Below are 20,015 nucleotides of genomic sequence, written 5' to 3'. Positions count from 1 at the left end.
CAATACATGTATGTTTTGTTTGATAAAGTTCATATTTATATAAAAAAAATCTCAGTATACATTGGCGCGTATACATAACGTGTTCACTAGTTCCAAAAACATTCGGTGATATTGCAAAGAGCCACATCATTTTACAGAAATGCTCATTATAAATGTCGATAAATACAATTGTTAGACATGGAAATATAGATATACCTCTCCTTAATGCAACCACTGTGTTAGATTTTTTTTTTTTACTTACCGGAAAAAGCAAGAAAATAAATAAAATTATCCGACATGTTGGAGTCAACAGAAATCAGAAATCACATTATAAATATTCCCTTAACTTTGACGATCTTCATCAGAATGCACTCCCATCAATCCTAGTTCCACAATAAATGCTTGATTTGTTCGATAATTTCCATTATTTATGTCCAAGTAGCTACTATTTTTAACGCGTTTAGTACACAAATCCATACGCTCGTGCAGGTCCATCCGAATGTCGGATGAAAACTTCAAAAAGTTATATTACAGGTCGAAGAAACTTGTCAAACTAAGTATAGAATTAATCTTTAGGATGTTGTTATCATAAATGTTCAATTAAGTTCCAACCGGAGAATTCCTATGTCTGTAGAGAAGCCATGGAACTCAGGTCGCTATCATGTGAAATGCACATGAGCAGAACCTGGCTCTCTGCCAGACCTCTGACTCAAAGAGCTCTCATCCGGCTCCACAACACAGTAGAAGCTTTATTCAAGTTTCTAAAGACGTTTGACATCTAGTGGAAGCCCTAGGAAGTGCAACTTTATTCATATCCCACTGTGTATTCAATAGGGACTGGGTTGAATATCGACCAACCTCAGATTTCCCACTTACTGTTTGGATTTCATCTCAGGTTTTTGCCTGCCATATCAGTTCTGTTATACTCACAGGCATCATTCAAACTGTTTTAGAAACTTCTGAGTGTTTTCTATCCAATACTAATAATAATATGAATATATTAACAACTGGGACTGAGGAGCAGGCCGTTTACTCTGGGCACCTCTGGGCACCTTTCATCCAAGCTACTCCATACTGCCCCTGCAGCCATATGAAGTTAAATAATGACACTTTAAAAATGTTTACATGAATTTAACAAAAAAATAAACGTCCTCTCACTGTCAACTACGTTTATTTTCAGCAAACATAATGTGTAAATATTTGTATGAACATAACAAGATTCAACAACTGAGAAATAAACTAAAGAACTTCCACAGACATGTGACTAACAGAAATGAAATAATGTGTCCCTGAACAAAGTGGGGTCAAAAGTAAGAGTCAGTATCTGGTGGGGCCACCAGCTGCATTAAGTACTGCAGTGCATTTCCTCCTCATGGACTGTACCATATTTGCCAGTTCTTGTTATGAGATGTTACCCCACACTTCTACCAAGGCACCTGCAAGATCCCGGACATTACTGGGGGGAATGGCCCTAGCCCTCACCCTCCGATCCAACAGGTCCAAGATATGCTCAATGGGATTGAGATCCGGGATCTTCGCTGGCCATTGCAGAACACTGACATTCCTGTCTTGCAGGAAATCACACACAGAACAAGCAGTATGGCTGTTGGCATTGTCATGCTGCAGGGTCATGTCAGGATGAGCCTGCAGGAAGGGTATCACATGAGGAAGTAGGATGTTTTCCCAGTAGCGCACAGCGTTGAGATTGCCTGCAATGACAACAAGCTCAGATGATGCTGTGACAAACCGCCCTAGACCATTCCGGACCCATCCACCTCCAAATCGATCCTGCTCCAGAGTACAGGCCTCGGTGTAATGCTCATTCCGTCAACGATAAACGCAAATCCGACCATCACCCCTGGTGAGACAAAACCACGACTCGTAAGTGAAGAGCACTTTTTGTCAGTATTGTCTGGTCTAGAGATGGTGGGTTTGTGACCATAGGTGACTTTGTTGCCGGTGATGTCTGGTGAGGGCCTGCCTTACAACAGGACTACAAGCCCTCAGTCCAGGCCTCTCTCAGCCTATTGCGGACAGTCTGAGCACTGATGGAGGGATTGTGTGTTCCTGGTGTAACTCAGGCAGTTGTTGTTGCCATCCTGTATCTGTCCCGCAGGTGTGATGTTCGGATGTACCAATCCTGTGCAGGGGTTGTTACACGTAGTCTGCCACTGCAAGGACGATCAGCTGTCCATTCTGTCTCCCTGTAGCGCTTTCTTAGGCGTCTCACAGTACGGATATTGCAATTTATTGCAATTTATTGCCCTGGCAACATCTGCAGTCCTCCAATTAAGGTCACAGTTATGAAAATTTAGGACACTAAAGAGGCCTTTCTACTGACTCTGAAAAACACCAAACACCAGGGTCCTCCATGCCTCCTTGCATGCCTAAGGCACTTTCACGCAGATGAGCAGGAACCCTGGTGTTTGGTGTTTTCAGAGTCAGTAGAAAGGCCTCTTTTAGTGTCCTAAATTTTCACAACTGTGACCTTAATTGCCTACCGTCTGTAAGGTGTTTGTGTCTTAATGACCGTTCCACAGGTGCATGTCAATTTATTGTGTATGGTTCATTGAACAAGCATGGGAAAAAATGAAGATCTGTGAATTTATTTTGGATTTTTATGAATTATCTTTGAAAGACAGGGTCCTGAATAAAGGACATTTATTTTTTTGCTGAGTTCATCTTACATTACAACACAATGTAACTCCAAGTCAATCACACTTCTGTGAAATCAAACTGTCCACTTAGGAAGCAACACTGATTGACAATACATTTCACATGCTGTTATGCAAATGGAATAGACGACAGGTGGAAATTATAGGCAATTAGCAAGACATCCCCAATAAAGGAGTGGTTCTGCAGGTGGTGACCACAGACCACTTCTCAGTTCCTATGCTTCCTGGCTGATGTTTTGGTCACTTTTGAATGCTGGCGGTGCTTTCACTCTAGTGGTAGCATGAGATGGAGTCTACAACCCACACAAGTGGCTCAGGTAGTGCAGCTCATCCAGGATGGGACATCAATGCGAGCTGTGGCAAGAAGGTTTTCTGTGTCTGTCAGCGTAGTGTCCAGAGCATGGGGGCGCTAACAGGAGACAGGCCAGTACATCAGGAGACGTGGAGTAGGCCGTAGGAGGGCAACAACCCAGCAGCAGGACCGCTACCTCCGCCTTTGTGCAAGGAGGAGCAGGAGGAGCACTGCCAGAGCCCTGCAAAATGACCTCCTACAGGCCACAAATGTGCATGTGTCTGCTCAAACGGTCAGAAACAGATTCCATGAGGGTGGTATGAGGGCCCGACGTCCACAGGTGGGGGTTGTGCTTACAGCCCAACACCATGCAGGACGTTTGGCATTTGCTAGAGAACACCAAGATTGTCAAATTCACCACTGGCTCCCTGTGCTCTTCACAGATGAAAGCAGGTTCACACTGAGCACGTGACAGACGTGACAGAGTCTGCTGCCTGCAACATCCTCCAGCATGACCGGTTTGGCGGTGGGTCAGTCATGGTGTGGGGTGGCATTTCTTTGGGGGGCCGCACAGTCCTCCATGCGCTCGCCAGAGGTAGCCTGACTGCCATTAGGTACCGAGATGAGATCCTCAGACCCCTTGTGAGACCATATGCTGGTGCGGTTGGCCCTGGGTTCCTCCTAATGCAAGACAATCCTAGACCTTATGTGGCTGGAGTGTGTCAACAGTTCCTGCAAGAGGAAGGCATTGATGCTATGGACTGGACCACCCGTTCCCCAGACCTGAATCCAATTGAGCACATCTGGGACATCATGTCTCGCTCCATCCACCAACGCCACGTTGCACCACAGACTGTCCAGGAGTTGGCAAATGCTTTAGTCCAGGTCTGGGAGGAGATCCCTCAGGAGACCATCCGCCACCTCATCAGGAGCATGCCCAGGTATTGTAGGGAGGTCTTACAAGCACGTGGAGGCCACACACACTACTGAGCCTCATTTTGACTCACTTTGACATTACAGCAAAGTTGGATCAGCCTGTAGTGTGGTTTTCCACTTTAACTGTTAGTCTGACTCCAAATCCAGACCTCCATGGGTTGATAAATTTGATTTCCATTGATAATTTTTGTGTGATTTTGTTGTCAGCACATTCAACTATGTAAAGAAAAAAGTATTTAATAAGAATATTTCATTCATTCAGATCTAGGATGTGTTATTTTAGTGTTCCCTTTATTTTTTTGAGCAGTGTAGAAGCAAATAGGTCAACTGTAATATGACTAAAGAGGTAATCGGGGTGATTTTCCTTTCCATTGTAGCAAGATTTATTTTTTGCAAACTTTCTATAAAAATGTTTTGGAGTGAGAATTTATTTTCTTTTGGGATATGTACACTGAGTATGTCCACATCCCCGTCAGACCATTTTATTGGTAAAATTCATGGTAATGTAAAAGTTTTTTTTTGTGTGATCCAATACGTAATATATTACATTTATCATAATTTCTTTTAATTCAGCGAGTTTAGAAAAAGTATCTTGATCTTCTATGAGACTGTGTAGGGATTCTAGTTGTGGATTTAAAAGAAAACATTAAAATGACACCTCCGTCCTACTCCTAACAGCCTACAGGCAAAAATGTAATCAGGAAATGTTTGTGGTAAGATCTGTTCAATGCTTGTCTGACCAATCAAAATCAGGAACTGCATAGAGGACGTTGTTCCATCAATGACTATTTGCACATATCCCAACCAGAAATCGTGGGTAAATGGCAACATCCACACAAAACAGAGCGTGGACCAATGCATTTAACTCCAGTCGGATTTCTAAGGATATGGATGAACACAAAAAGACCAGCTATAACCTCCAGAAATCAATCAAAGACACAAAAAAGACATGAATGCGAGACGCAGGTGACAAGGACTAGAAACAATCACTGACTACAAAAGTAAAACCAGTTACGGGGCAAGCACCAAATCCTCTTTCCCAGACGAGCTGAACACTTTCTATGCTCGCTTCGAGGTAATCAACACTGATCACCCTACGTGGGCCTGCCACTGCTTTAGAGGAATTTAAGCTCTCGATATCTGTGGCCAACATGAGTAAGACCTTCAAGTGAGTGAATATTCACAAAGCAGCTGACCCAGGCGGTATCCATGGCCGTGACCTTAGAGCATGTAGATTTGCAGGCTGGAGTGTTCCCAGACATATTCAACCTCTCCCTGTCCCAGTCTATGATTACCACATGCTTAAAAATGTCCACCATTGTCCTTGTACCCATGTGATCAAAGATAGTTACCCTACATGAATATCGTATCACTCAGTATTTCATCATGATGTGCATCGAGAGGCTTGCCAAGGACTACAACAGCTCCACCTTATCTAACACCCTGTACCCACTCCAATTTGCATACCACACAAACACATCCACAGATGACACCATCGCCATAGCTCTACACACTGTCCTATCCAACCCGGAAAAGAGGAACACCTATGTGAGAATGCTGAAAAAAGAATACCTGTAAAAAAATGTGTGCACGCCATACATTCAGTGGCTTGCAAAAGTATTCACGCCCTTAGACCTTTTCCTATTTTGTTGCCTTACAACCTGGAATTAAAAATAATTTGGGGGGGGGGGGGTTGTATCATTTGATTTACACAACATGACTACCACTTTGAAGATGCAAATTTGTTTTGGGATAAAATAAATAAGACAAAAAAACAGAAAACTTGAGTGTGCATAATTATTCACCCTCCCCAATGTCAATACTTTGTAGAGCCATATTTTGCAGAAATTACAGCTGCAAGTCTCTTGGTGTATGTTTCTATAAGCTTGGTACATGTAGCCACTGGGATTTTTGCTCATTCTTCAAGGTAAAACTCCTCCAGCCATTTCAAGTAGGATGGGTTCCGCTGGTGTACAGCAATCTTTAAATCATACCACAGATTCTCAATTGGATTGAGGTATGGGCTTTGACTAGGCCCTTCCGAGACATTTAAATATTTCCCCTTAAACCACTTGAGTGTTGCTTTAGCAGTATGCTTAGGGTCATTGTCCTGCTGGAAGGTGAACCTCCATCCTAGTCTCAAATCTCTGAAACAGGTTTCCCTCAAGAATTTTCCTGTATTTAGCGCCATCCATCATTCCTTCAATTCTGACCAGTTTTCCAGTCCCTGCCGATGAAAAACATCCCCACAGCATGATGCTGCCACCACCATGCTTCACTGTGGGGGTGGTGTTCTCGGGGTGATTGGAGGTGTTGGGTTTGCGCCAGACATAGTGTTTTTCCTTGATGGCCAAAAAGGTACATTTTAGTCTTATCTTACCATAGTACCTTCTTCCATATGTTTGGGGAGTCTCCCACATGCCTTTTGGTGAACCCCAAATATGTTTGCTTATTTTTTGTACTTTTTTCTGGCCCCTCTTCCGTAAAGTCCAGCTCTGTGGAGTGTACGGCTCAAAGTGGTCCTATGGACAGATACTCCAATCTCCGATGTGGAGCTTTGCAGCTCCTTCAGGGTTATCTTTGATCTCTTTGTTGCCTCTCTGATTAATGCTGTCCCTGCCCGGTCTGTGAGTTTTGGTGGGCGGCCCTCTCTTGGCAGGTTTGTTGTGGTGCCATATTCTTTCCATTTTTTAATAATGGATTTAATGGTGATCCGTGGGATTTTCAAAGTTTCTGATATTTTTTATAACCCAAATGGTGATCTGTACTTCTCCACAACTTTGTCCCTGACCTGTTTGGAGAGCTCCTTGGTCTTCATGGTGCCGCTTGGCTGGTGGTGCCCCTTGCTTAGTGGTGTTGTAGACTCCGGGGCCTTTCAGAACAGATGTATATATTCTGAGATCATGTGACAGATCATGTGACACTGAGATTGCACACAGGTGGACTTTATTTAACTAATTAAATGACTTCTGAAGGTAATTGGTTGCACCAGATCTTATTTATGGGCTTCATAGCAAAGGGGATGAATACATTTGCACGCATCACTTTTCTGTACATTTTTTGGGTGAATTTTGGAAACATTAAAAATTTTTTTCATTTCACTTCATCAATTTGGAATATTTTGTGTATGTCCATTACATGAAATCCAAATAAAAATCAATTTAAGTTACAGGTTGTAATGCAAAGGGAGATTAATACTTTTGCAAGGCACTGTATGCATGTTTCCCATTATAAAATCAGACCTGTCGTAAAACTGTGCATGCTTGAACGGGCATTATAACTCCGTCAGGAAAATGCCATCTATTCACCTTTTATGGTGACAGGAAACGTATTTTATTCAAATCAAATCAAACTTTGTCACATGCGCTGAATACAAGTGTAGACCTAACCATGAAATGCGTACTTCCAAGTCCTTAACCAACAGTGCAGTTCAAGTTCAAGAGTTAAGAAAATATTTACCACATAAACTAAAGTAAAAAATAATAAAACTAACACAATAAAATAACAATAACGAGGCTATATACAGGAGGTCCTGGTACCGAGTCAATGTGCGAGGGGACATGTTAGTCGAGGTAATTTGTACATGTAGGTAGGGGTGAAGTGACTATGCATAGATAATAGACAGCGAGTAGCAGCAGTGTATAAAACAAATGGGGGGGGGGGGGGGTGTCAATGTAAATAGTCCGGTGGCCATTTTTTGAATTGTTCAGCAGTCTTATGGCTTAAACTGTTAAGGAGCCTTTTGGTACTAGACTTGGTGCTCCTGTACCACTTGCCGTGCGGTAGCAGAGAAAACCATCTATGACTTGGGTGACGGGAGTCTCTGACCATTTTTTGGGCTTTCATCTGACACCGCCTATTATATAACTCCTGGATGGCAGGAAGCTTGGCCACAATGATGTACTGGCTCATACGCACTACCCTCTGTAGCACCTTACGGTCAGATGCCGAGCAGTTGCCATACCAGGTGGTGATGCAAACCGGTCAGGATGCTCTCGATGGTGTAGCTGTAGAACCTTTTGAGGAAATGGGCACCCATGCCAAATCTTTTCAGTCTCCTGTTGGGGAAAAGGTGTTGTCGTGCCCTCTTCACGACTGTCTTGGTGTGTTTGGACAATGATAGTTCATTGTGCATTGATTTTCCCCCCAACCTAATAAGAAGGACTGCCTGTGAATTCTGAAACGTTGTCTAGGCTACTCATTTAATTTTTTATTACAATAGGCTAAAAAACAGTAGTGGCGTACACAAATAAACACAACCTGCAACAATTTCAAAGGTTTTAGGGAATTACTGTTCAAATAAAGAAATTTGTTCATTGACATAAATTCATTAGGCCCTAATTTATGGATTTCACATGACTGGGAATACAGATACGTACATGTATGTACCTGTTGGTCACAGATACCTTAAAAAAAGGTAGGGGCGTGGATCAGAAAACCAGTCAGTATCTGGTGTGACCACCATTTGCCTCAAGCAGCGCGACACATCTCCTTCACATAGAGCTGATCAGGCTGTTGATTGTGGCGTTTGGAAGGTTGTCCCACTCCTCATCAATGGCAGTGCGAAGTTGCTGAATATTGGCCGGAACTGGAACATGTCGATCAATAGCATCTCAAACATGCTCAATGGGTGACATGTCTGGTGAGCATTCAGGTCATGGAAGAACTGGGACATTTTCAGCTTCCAGGAATTGAGTGCAGATCCTTTCGATATGGGACCAGCCAATTATCATGCTGAAAGATGAGGTGATGGCGGCAGATGAATGGCACGACAACGGGCCTCGGGAACTCATCACGGTATCTCTGTGCATTCAAATTGCCATTGATAAAATGCAATCATGTTCGTTGACCGTAGTTTATGCCTGCCCATACCATAACCATACCACCACCATGGGGCCATCTTTTCACAAACGTTGACATCAACAAACAGCTCGCCCACACTACGCCCTACGCTTGGTCTGCGGTTGTGAGGCCGGTTTGACGATCAAATTCTCTAAAACGACGTTGGCGGAGGCTTATGGTAGAGAAATTAACATTAAATTCTCTGGCAAAAGCTCTGGTGGACATTCCTGCAGTCAGCATGCCAATTGCGCACTCCATCAAAACTTCAGACATATGTGGCATTGTGTTCTGTGACAAAACTGCACATTTTAGAGTGGCTTTTTATTGTCCCCCGCAGAAGGTGCACCTGTGTAATGATCATGCTGTTTAATCAGCATCTTGATATGCCACACCTGTCAGGTGGATAGATTATCTTGTCAAATGAGAAATGCTCACTAACATTTTAGAGACAAGCTTTTTGTGAGTATTTCTGTGATCCATTATTTCATCTCATGACACACAGCGCAAACACTTTAAATGTTGCATTCATAGTTTTTGTTCAGTGTAAAATATCAGCTGTCTACATGTTTGCCTGTTAAATATGACTGTAGGCTATAAACCAGCTGCACATGGGATCGCATACAGCAAAACTTGAAATACATAGAGTAGTCTACAATTTACTAGGCAACTAGGCCCACTTAAATGGAAGATGTGCATGGTAATTTGTTGTAGGGCTACTTCGAGATACTAACCCATCACAGCTAGAAAAGGTGAAGAATTTATTCTGCAATGGTGATGAAAATATGACTAATATTCCAAAAGTTAACCATATTTTCACTCTTCTCACTAATGGCCTCATCTTGTTACAATGTTTTTAAGAAAAAGGTTGTCATCATGTCCCCCATTTGCACACAATACTTACAATACTTACTTGCAGAGGTGTGGACTCGAGTCACATGACTTGGACTCGAGTCACAAATATGATGACTTGCAACTCGACTTTGACACCAATGGCTCATGACTTGACTTGGACTTGAGCGTTATGACTCGACCTGACTTGATACCCTCCCCAAGCCCAAATATTAAAAATGATGGTATTAAAAAAAGTGTGCAGCGCATCAACTCTTCATTTAACTTATTACAGTTTGAATCGTACAGCAGCTAATCAAATGGTGCCAGCTGAGAAAAAGTTGCATGTGGCAGTGCAGAGGAACGTCGGCGGATGAATTCAGATAGAGCTCTTGGAAATATGATACCCAAAATTATTATTTTCGGATATAAAGACAATGGTGTATCAACACAAAACGTATTGCAACTTGAAAAACATGCAGGAAGAAAATTACAGATGGTCGTGGCTAATATAGCCGATATAGCCGACAGCTATATATTTTATTACTTTACTAGTGTATAATGTAGGCTAACGTAATGTTAAATGAATGAGCCTCCACACAGTCAGTCAGTGCTGGAACATGATCATTGCACCCAAGATTGAGCTACAACTGGCTAGGCATTTGGTAGCCTAAATCCTGCCTGATGTTACTGCTGTTCCTAAAACCCTTGACATACGTTAGCCTACTGTAACCACAAAGAGAGAGTGTGTGAGTGAGTGAGTGAGTGAGTGAGTGTGCATTAAAGATTGGGCGATTGTGTACAAGCCTACATCGCTGGTTGTGCCCGATAGCGATACTCGATAGATGATGACCATTGATGACCAACTCAAAGTTTAGGACTTGAGACTTGACGGTCTTGACTTGGGACTTGAGTGCTAAGACTTGAGACTTACTTGTGACTTGTAAAACAATGACTTGGTCCCACTTCTGCTTACTTGACTGCTTGCAATACAATACCTCAAACACTACAAAATGTATGCTAGGTCAAGTGTTTGTTCACCAACACCTGCATGCAATTGCTAACAACCCATCCACAACCACCCGATTATATGTGAAATAAAAGATCCCTGAAATATTCCATACACAAAAAGCTTATTTCTTAATTTGCTTTATGTCCCTGTTAGTCAGAATCTCTCCTTTTTCAAGATAATATATCCACCTGACAGGTGTGGCATATCAAGAATCTGATTAAACAGGTGCACCTTGTGCTTGGGACAATAAAAGGTCACTCTAAAATGTGCAGTTTTGTCATACATCACAATGACACAGATATCTCAAGTTTCGAGGGAGTATGCAATTGGCATGCTGACCACAGGATTGTTGATCAGAGCTGTTACCAGAGAATGTAATATTCATTTATCTATGATAAGGTGCTTCAAACATTGTTTTAGATAATTTGGCAGTACATCCAACTGGCCTCACAACCGCAGACCACCTGCCAGCCCAGGACCGCCACATTCAGGTCCTTCACCTGTGGCATCGTCTGACACCAGCCACCCGGACAGCTGATGAAACTGTGGGTTTACATAAGTGAAGAATTTCTGCACAAACTGTCAGAGAGCTCATCTGCGTGCTCGTCATCCTCACCAGGGTCTTGATCTGACTGCAGTTTGGCGTCGTAACCAACTTCAGTGGGCAAATGCTCACCTTTGATGGGTGAGCACCATACACACTCTTCACGGATGAATCCCGATTTAAACTGTACTGGGCAGAGGGCAGAAAGTGTGTATGGGGTCGTGTGGCCGAGCGGTGTGCTGATGTCAACATTGTGAACAGAGTCATGGCGGCGGTATGCTATAGGCTGGCATAAGCTACGGACAATGAACACATTTGCATTTTATCGATGGCAATTTGAATATACCATGACGAGGCCCATCTTGAGGCCCATTGTCACGCCATTCATCTGCAACAATCACCTCATGTTTCAGCATCATATGCACGGTCCTATGTTGCAAGTAATTGTACACAATTCCTGGAAACTGAAAATGTTCCAGTTCTTCTATGGTCTGCATACTCACCAGACATGTCACCCAATGAGCATGTTTGGGATGCTCTGGATTGACATGTATGATAGTGTGTTCCAGGTCCCGCAAATATCCAGCAACTTTGCACAATAATTGAAGAGGAGTGGAAGAACATTCCACAGGCCACAATCAACAGCCTGGTTAGCTATATGTGAAGGAGATGTGTCGCACTGCAATTGGTAGTCACACCAGACACTGACTGGTTTTCTGATTTTGTCGTCACTGGCTTACACACAATACATCATAATGCCAGTTTTTACACATTAATGACAACTGAAATGCTTAATGTCTGAGTCAATAAGTATTCAACCCCTTTGTTATGGCAAGCCTAAATAAATTCAGGTGTAAATAGTTTAGCAAGTCACATAATAATTTACATGGACTCCCTGTGTGCAATAGTGTTTAACATGATATGTTAATGACTACTTCATCTCTGTACCCCACGCATACAGATAATTGTAAGGTCCCTCAGTTAAGCAGTGGATTTCAAACAGATTCAACCACAGAGTTCATGGAGGTTTTTCAATGCTTCAACAAAGAAGGGCACCTATTGGTAAAAAAAGCAGACATTGAATATCCCTTTGAGCATGGTGAAGTGATTAATTACACTTTGAATGGTGTATCAATACACCCAGTCACTCCAACTATACAGGCATCCTTTCTTACTCAGTTGCCGGAGAGGAAGGGACCGCTCAGGGATTTCACCATGAGGCCAATGGTGACTTTTAAAACAGTTAGAGAGTTTAATGGCTGTGATAGGGGAAAACGGAGGACAGATCAAAAACACTGCAAAAAAAAGTGGCCAACCAATTAACTTTTTGTCCTGCATACAAAATGTTATGTTTGGGGAAATCCAATACAACACATTACGGAGTACCACTCTACATGTATATTTTCAAGTGGTGGCTGCATATATATTTTCATAGTGGTGGCTGCATCATGTTATGGGTATGCTTATAATTGTTAAGGACGGGGGAGTTATTCACGATAAAACAAACAGAATGGAGCTTAAGTACAGGAAAAATAGAGGAAAATCTGGTTTCGTCTGCTTTCCACCAGACACTGGGAGATTAATTCACAATTCAGCATCACAAAAACCTAAAACACAAGGCCAAATCTACACTGGAGATGCTTAACAAGCTGCTTTCCAATTGAATGTTGCTGAGTAGCCGGGTTACAATTGTGACTTAAATCTGCTTGAAGATCTATGGCAAGACCTGAACATGGTTATCTAGCAATGATCAGCAGCCAATATGACTGCTTGAAACATTTTGACTTGAGTATTTTGTATACATTGCTGACAAAAAAAAATGACAATAAAAGGCAAGGGGTCTGAATACTTTCCGAAGAAACTGTGTCTGTATATATACACAGTAACAGTCAACGTTTGGACACACTTACTCATTCAAGGATTTCTTTATTTTTACTATTGTGTAATAATAGTGAAGACATCAAAACCCGTGAAATAACATATATGGAATCATGTAGTAACCAAAAAAAGTGTTAAACAAATGTTTTATTTGAGATTCTTCAAAGTAGCCACCCTTTGCCTTGATGACAGGTTTGCACATTCTTGGAATTCTCTCAACCAGCTTCATGAGGTAGTCTGGAACGCATTTCAATTAACATGTGTGCCTTGTTAAAAGTTAATTTGTGGAATTTCTTTCCTTCTTTAACCTGTTAGAGCTCTAGGGGCGCTATTTCATTTTTGGATAAAAAACGTTCCCGTTTTAAGCGCAATATTTTGTCACGAAAAGATGCTCGACTATGCATATTCTTGACAGTTTTGGAAAGAAAACACTCTGAAGTTTCAGAATCTGCAAAGATTTTGTCTGTAAGTGCCCCAGAACTCATTCTACAGGCGAAACCAAGATGATGCATCACCCAGGAATTAGCAGAATTTCTGAAGCTCTGTTTTCCATTCTCTCCTTATATGGCTGTGATTGCGCAACGAATGAGCCTACACTTTCTGTCGTTCGCCCAAGGTCTTAGCAGCATTGTGACGTATTTGTAGGCATATCATTGGAAGATTGACCATAAGAGACTACATTTTCCAAGTGTCCGCCTGGTGTCCTGCGTCGAATTCGGTGCGCAATTGCCAGCTGCTTCTACTTTACCATTTGATTCAGGGGAGAAAGCATGTGTCCAAGAACGATGTATCAATGAAGAGATATGTGAAAAACACCTTGATGATTGATTCTAAACAACGTTTGCCATGTTTTCAGTCGATATTATGGAGTTAATTTGGAAAAAAGTTTGCGTTTTGAGGACTGAATTTATGGATTTTTTTTGGTAGCCAAATGTGATGTATAAAACGGAGCTATTTCTAATACACAAGGAATCTTTTTGGAAAAACTGAGCATCTGCTATCTAACTGAGAGTATCCTCATTGAAAACATCAGAAGTTCTTCAAAGGTAAATGATTTTATTTGAAGGCTTTTATGTTTTTGTTAATGTTGCGTGCTGGATGCTAACGCTAATGCTAACGCTAAATGCTAACGCGAAATGCTAACTCTAGCTAGCTACTTTTACACAAATTATTGTTTTCCTATGGTTGAGAAGCATATTTTGAAAATCTGAGATGACAGTGTTGTTTACAAAAGGCTAAGCTTGAGAGATGGCATATTTATTTCATTTCATTTGCGATTTTCATAAATAGTTAACGTTGTGTTATGCTAATGAGCTTGCTGATAGATTTACACAATCCTGGATACAGGGGTTTTTTCATAGCTAAACGTGACGCAGAAAACGGAACGATTTGTCCTAAACAAATAATCTTTCAGGAAAAACTGAACATTTGCTATCTGAGAGTCTCCTCATTGAAAACATCTGAAGTTCTTCAAAGGTAAATGATTTTTTTTAATTGCTTTTCTGTTTTTTTGTGTAAATGTTGCCAGCTGAATGCTAATGCTAAATGCTACGTTAGCCATCAATACTGTTACACAAATGCTTGTTTTGCAATGGTTGAGAAGCATATTTTGAAAATCTGAGATGACAGTGTTGTTAACAAAAGGCTAAGCTTGAGAGCTAGCATATTTATTTCATTTCATTTGCGATTTTCATGAATAGTTAACGTTGCGTTATGGTAATGAGCTTGAGTCTGTATTCACGAACCCGGATCCGGGATGGGGAGATCAGAAAGGTTAATGCTTTTGAGCCAATCAATTATGTTATGACAAGGTTAGACCAAGTCCATATTAAGGCAAGAACAGCTCTAATAAGCGTAGGGAAATGACAGTCCATCACAACTTTAAGACATGATGGTCAGTCAATTCGGAAAATTTGAAAATACTTTGTATTTTTTTTTCAAGTGCAGTCGAAAAAAACATCAAGAACTATGAATACACTGGCTCGCATGAGGACCGCCACAGGAAAGGAAGACCCAGAGTTACCTATGCTGCAACGGATAAGTTCATTAGAGTTAACTGAACCTCAGGTTGCAGCCAAATGAATGCTTCACAGAGTTCAAGAAACAGAAACATCTCAACATCAACTGTTCAGAGGAGACGGCGTGAATCAGGCCTTCATGTTCAAATTGCTGCAAAGAAACCACTACTAAAGGATGCCAATAAGAAGAGACTTACTTGGGCCAAAAAACACTAGCAATGGACATCAGACCGGTGGAAATCTGTCCTTTCCTCTGATGAGTCTGCCTGCCTGCCTTCCTGTACCTTTGATCCACCTCTGGATTACTGAACTCTGCCTGTTCCTGAGCCTGCCTGCCGTCCTGTACTGTTGCTCCTACTCTGGATTATTGGCCCCTTTCTGCCTACCCCTGTTGTTACAATAAAAAAAATTACTTCACACAGTCTGCACTTGGGTCTTAACTTGATACCTGATAGTACGAACTGGCCATGACTGACCCAACAGACTTGATCCAGCTCAGCAACTCCATCTCCTCCCAAGGAGCCACTATTGGTAGGCCTGAGGAGTTGCTTCACTGTCTGATGGAAGGGTTCCAGGCCGTGGCCCAACATCACGACCCAGCCTTGGACGCATTGCAGGAGCAATTCTGTGGGTTGCCTACTAGGCAGCCTACCACGATGCTAACCTCCCAGCCCCTCTGTAACCCGGGTGGTAGCAGCACATCACCTATTTCCCGGGAACCCCGCTAACCTCCCCCGGAGCGCTATAATGGAGATTCCAGAACCTGCCGGGCCTTTCTCTCCCAGTGTTCCCTCGTTTTCGAGCTGCAGCCTTCTTCGTTCCCCTTGGACCACTCAAAGATAGCGTACGTTATTACACTCATGTCCGGGATGGCACTCGCCTGGGTCACGGTGGTGTGGGAGCAACAATCCACCGTCTGCCTCAGTCTAGAGGTATTCGTGGCAGAGGTGAGAAACGTTTGAGGCTCCGGTGTCCGGGAAAGAGGCTTCCCAGAAGTTACTCCAGCTTCGGCAGGACACCCTCAGTGTGGCCGACTATACGGTGGAGTTCTGCAAGCTAGCAGCGGAGAGTACTTGGAACCCAGAAGCGCTGTTCGACACGTTCCTGAACAGATTATCGGAAGAGGTAAAGGTTGAACTGGCAGCCCGAGAACTATCAACGGATCTCAACTCACTCGTCGCTTTAACCATCCGGATCGATGGTCGGCTATTGGAACGAAGGAGGGAGAAGGGGTCCAATTGCGGTCCCAATCGCTCACTCAGGGATCCCACCTTACAGCTGATGAACTCCGGAAGTCCCCGGCGGCTACGTTCCTGAGAGGATCTGAGAGCTCTCTCCAAGAGCCTCCGGAGACTGACAATGCATATTTTCCCGAGTCGATGCAGCTCGGCAGGGCTAGGTTGTCTCCATCCGAAAACATACACAGACTTGAGACCCAGGGTTGTCTGTATTGCGTTACTGACAGTAATTTTGTGTCTAATCAAATCAAATCAAATGTATTTATATAGCCCATCGTACATCAGATGATATCTCAAAGTGCTGTACAGAAACCCAGCCTAAAACCCCAAACAGCAAGCAATGCAGGTGTAGAAGCACGGTGGCTAGGAAAAACTCCCTAGAAAGGCCAAAACCTAGGAAAAAAACTAGAGAGGAACCAGGCTATGTGGGGTGGCCAGTCCTCTTCTGGCTGTGCCGGGTGGAGATTATAACAGAACATGGCCAAGATGTTCAAATGTTCAGAAATGACCAGCATGGTCAAATAATAATAATCACAGGCAGAACAGTTGAAACTGGAGCAGCAGCACGGCCAGGTGGACTGGGGACAGCAAGGAGCCATCATGTCAGGTAGTCCTGAGGCATGGTCCTAGGGCTCAGGTCCCCCGAGAGAGAGAAAGAAAGAGAGAATTAAAGAGAGCATACTTAAATTCACACAGGACACCGGATAGGACAGGAGAAGTACTCCAGATATAACAAACTGACCCTAGCCCCCCGACACATAAACTACTGCAGCATAAATACTGGAGGCTGAGACAGGAGGGGTCAGGAGACACTGTGGCCTCATCCGATGACACCACCGGACAGGGCCAAAGAGGAAGGATATAACCCCACCCACATTGCCAAAGCACAGCCCCCACACCACTAGAGGGATATCTTCAGCCACCAACTTACCATCCTGAGACAAGGCCGAGTATAGTCCACAAAGATCTCCGCCACGGCACAACCCAAGAGGGGGCGCCAACCCAGACAGGAAGATCACATCAGTGACTCAACCCACTCAAGTGACGCACCCCTCCTAGGGACAGTATGAAAGAGCCCTAGTAAGCCAGTGACTCAGCCCCTGTAATAGAGTTAGAGGCAGAGAATCCCAGTGGAAAGAGGGGAACCGGCCAGGCAGAGACAGCTAGGGCGGTTCGTTGCTCCAGAGCCTTTCCGTTCACCTTCACACTCCTGGGCCAGACTACACTCAATCATATGACCCACTGAAGAGATGAGTCTTCAGTAAAGACTTAAAGGTTGAGACCGAGTTTGCGTCTCTCACATGGGTAGGCAGACCATTCCATAAAAATGGAGCTCTATAGGAGAAAGCCCTGCCTCCAGCTGTTTGCTTAGAAATTCTAGGGACAATTATGAGGCCTGCGTCTTGTGACCGTGGCGTACGTGTAGGTATGTACGGCAGGACCAAATCAGAGAGATAGGTAGGAGCAAGCCCATGTATTGCTTTGTAGGTTAGCAGTAAAACCTTGAAATCAGCCCTTGCCTTGACAGGAAGCCAGTGTAGGGAGGCTAACACTGGAGTAATATGATCACATTCTTTGGTTCTAGTCAGGATTCTAGCAACCGTATTTAGCACTAATTGAAGTTTATTTAGTGCTTTATCCGGGTAGCCAGAAAGTTTCAGATTTTTTCAATGTTACGTAGATGGAAAAAAGCTGTCCTTGAAACAGTCTTGATATGTTCTTCAAAAGAGAGATCAGGGTCCAGAGTAACGCCGAGGTCCTTCACAGTTTTATTTGAGACGACTGTACAACCATTAATATTAATTATCAGATTCAACAGAAGATCTGTAGAACAAGCATCTCTGTTTTGTCCGAGTTTAAAAGTAGAAAGTTTGCAGCCATCCACTTCCTTATGTCTGAAACACATGCTTCTACTTGTCCCTTCAAGAGACCTAGCTCATTCGTTGGAGTGAGTACCCTGGTGGGTCTAAAAGATAATGGTTCTTCTCCCCTTACTCGCCCCCCTCTCCATGCCACCCTGCTGTGGGGCGACCAGCCCAAGGCTATCCAGGTATTCAACGACTCGGGGGCCGATGTGAGTCTCATGGACATTATCCTGGCGTCTGAGCTGGGCTTCCCCACTCAACGCCTCTCCATTACCATGGGTGTTAGAGCGCTGGACAGGCCGGGTCCCCCATCAGACCACCCCCGTCAACCTCCGAGTTTCGGGAAACTACAGCGAGTTGAGTCTCCGCAGGTTCCCGTGGTATTGGGATTCTCTTGGCTACAGTGACACAATCCCTCCATTGACTGAGCTACTGGTTCCGTCGTGGACTGGAGCCCATCCTGCCACACTCATTGCCTGAAGTCAGCTCTGCCTGCCCCGGGATGTCTTCCTGTGGGCTTGGAAATTGCCCCAGACCTCTCTGCCAGCTCCGCAGAATACCAGGACCTCCAGGAGGGGTTCAGTAAGGCCCGGGCCACGTCGCTTCTACAGCACTGACCGGTATCCATGTCTGACTGCCCCTGTCAACCAGGTATCCACCCAGGTGGAACGCCAGGTGGCGTCAATAGAGGGGGGATGGGGGGTATTGTCATGCCCTGATCTGGTGTCATCCATCTTCCCCACTTATCCTCTGGGTATTTATACCTGTGTTTTCTGTCGGTCTGTGCCAGTTCCTCTTGTTGTAAAGCTTACCAGCGTTTGTCCTGTCAGCTCCTGTCTTTCCCTGCCTCTCTTTCTCATCCTCCTGGTTTTAACCCTTGCCTGTCCTGACCCTGTACCCATCCGCCTGACAACGCTGCCTGTTCCTGAGCCTGCCTGCCGTCCTGTACCTTTGCTCCTATTCTGGATTATCAACCCCTGCCTGCCTTGACCTGTCGTTTGCCTGCCCCTGTTACAATAAACATTGTTACTTCACACAGTCTGCACTTGGGTCTTACCTTGATACCTGATAAAGGCAAAGGGTGGATACTTTGAAGAATCTCAAATATATGATATGTTTTGATATTTTTACACTTTTAGTTACTGCATGATTCATATGCGTTATTTCACAGTTTTGATGTTTTCACTAGTATTCTACAATGTAGAAAATAGTAAAAATCAAGAAAAACACTTGAATGATTAGGTGTCCAAACTTTTGACTGGTACTGTATACTGAACAACAATTGAAACACAATATGGAAAGTGTTGGTCTCATGTTTCATGAGCTGTATACATTTGGCTACCTTTTCAGGCACTTCCCTCATGTAAGCATAGGTCTGAACATGACAGGCTGCAGCCAATACTTTGACATGTAGGCTAATTATTTATTTTTCATAGACTTTGGTTTTTCTTAACAGAAGGCTCATGTTTTTCAGTTTTCAAATCAATTTAACCTCTCAATTGGTTATTTTGATTAATGGCCTTGGTGCCCTGGCAGATTGGGCACGACCAAATGGCCTTTCCCCTAAAATCACGAAACTACAGGGCCGAGCAGCAGTCCCAGCAACTGATGCCAACCATGTTGCGGGATCGAAACTCAACCCTTAGCTAGTTAGTTCAGTAGAACACTTATTCAGAGCCATTCAAAACAAAAATCTGAGCTCTCCCTTGTTCAACAAGGAGTGACTAAGAGGACCTTGAGTGGGGCAACCTTCTCTTTAAAAAGGGGTAATCCACAGTTGCTAAATCTATTTTGGGATTTATAAATTAATGACATGTGCCCATTGATTGCTAAAAAATATAATAAATGCCTCATGAGCTTAGTTCAACTGTTGTACCCCATCAGAACCCCAAATATAAGCTTGTTTTA

General features: G+C 43.4%; 1 pseudogene; it reads right to left on the bottom strand.

The window, feature by feature from the left end:
* Positions 1–20,015, bottom strand: part of LOC110490956 — a 162,164-nt pseudogene that overhangs the window by 122,389 nt on the left and 19,760 nt on the right.

This window comes from Oncorhynchus mykiss, chromosome 15 (genome assembly GCF_013265735.2).
Source record: "Oncorhynchus mykiss isolate Arlee chromosome 15, USDA_OmykA_1.1, whole genome shotgun sequence".
Taxonomy (NCBI): Eukaryota; Metazoa; Chordata; class Actinopteri; order Salmoniformes; family Salmonidae; genus Oncorhynchus; species Oncorhynchus mykiss.
The sequence above is the reverse complement of the archived record's forward strand: the minus strand, read 5'-3'. Positions and strand labels throughout refer to the sequence as shown.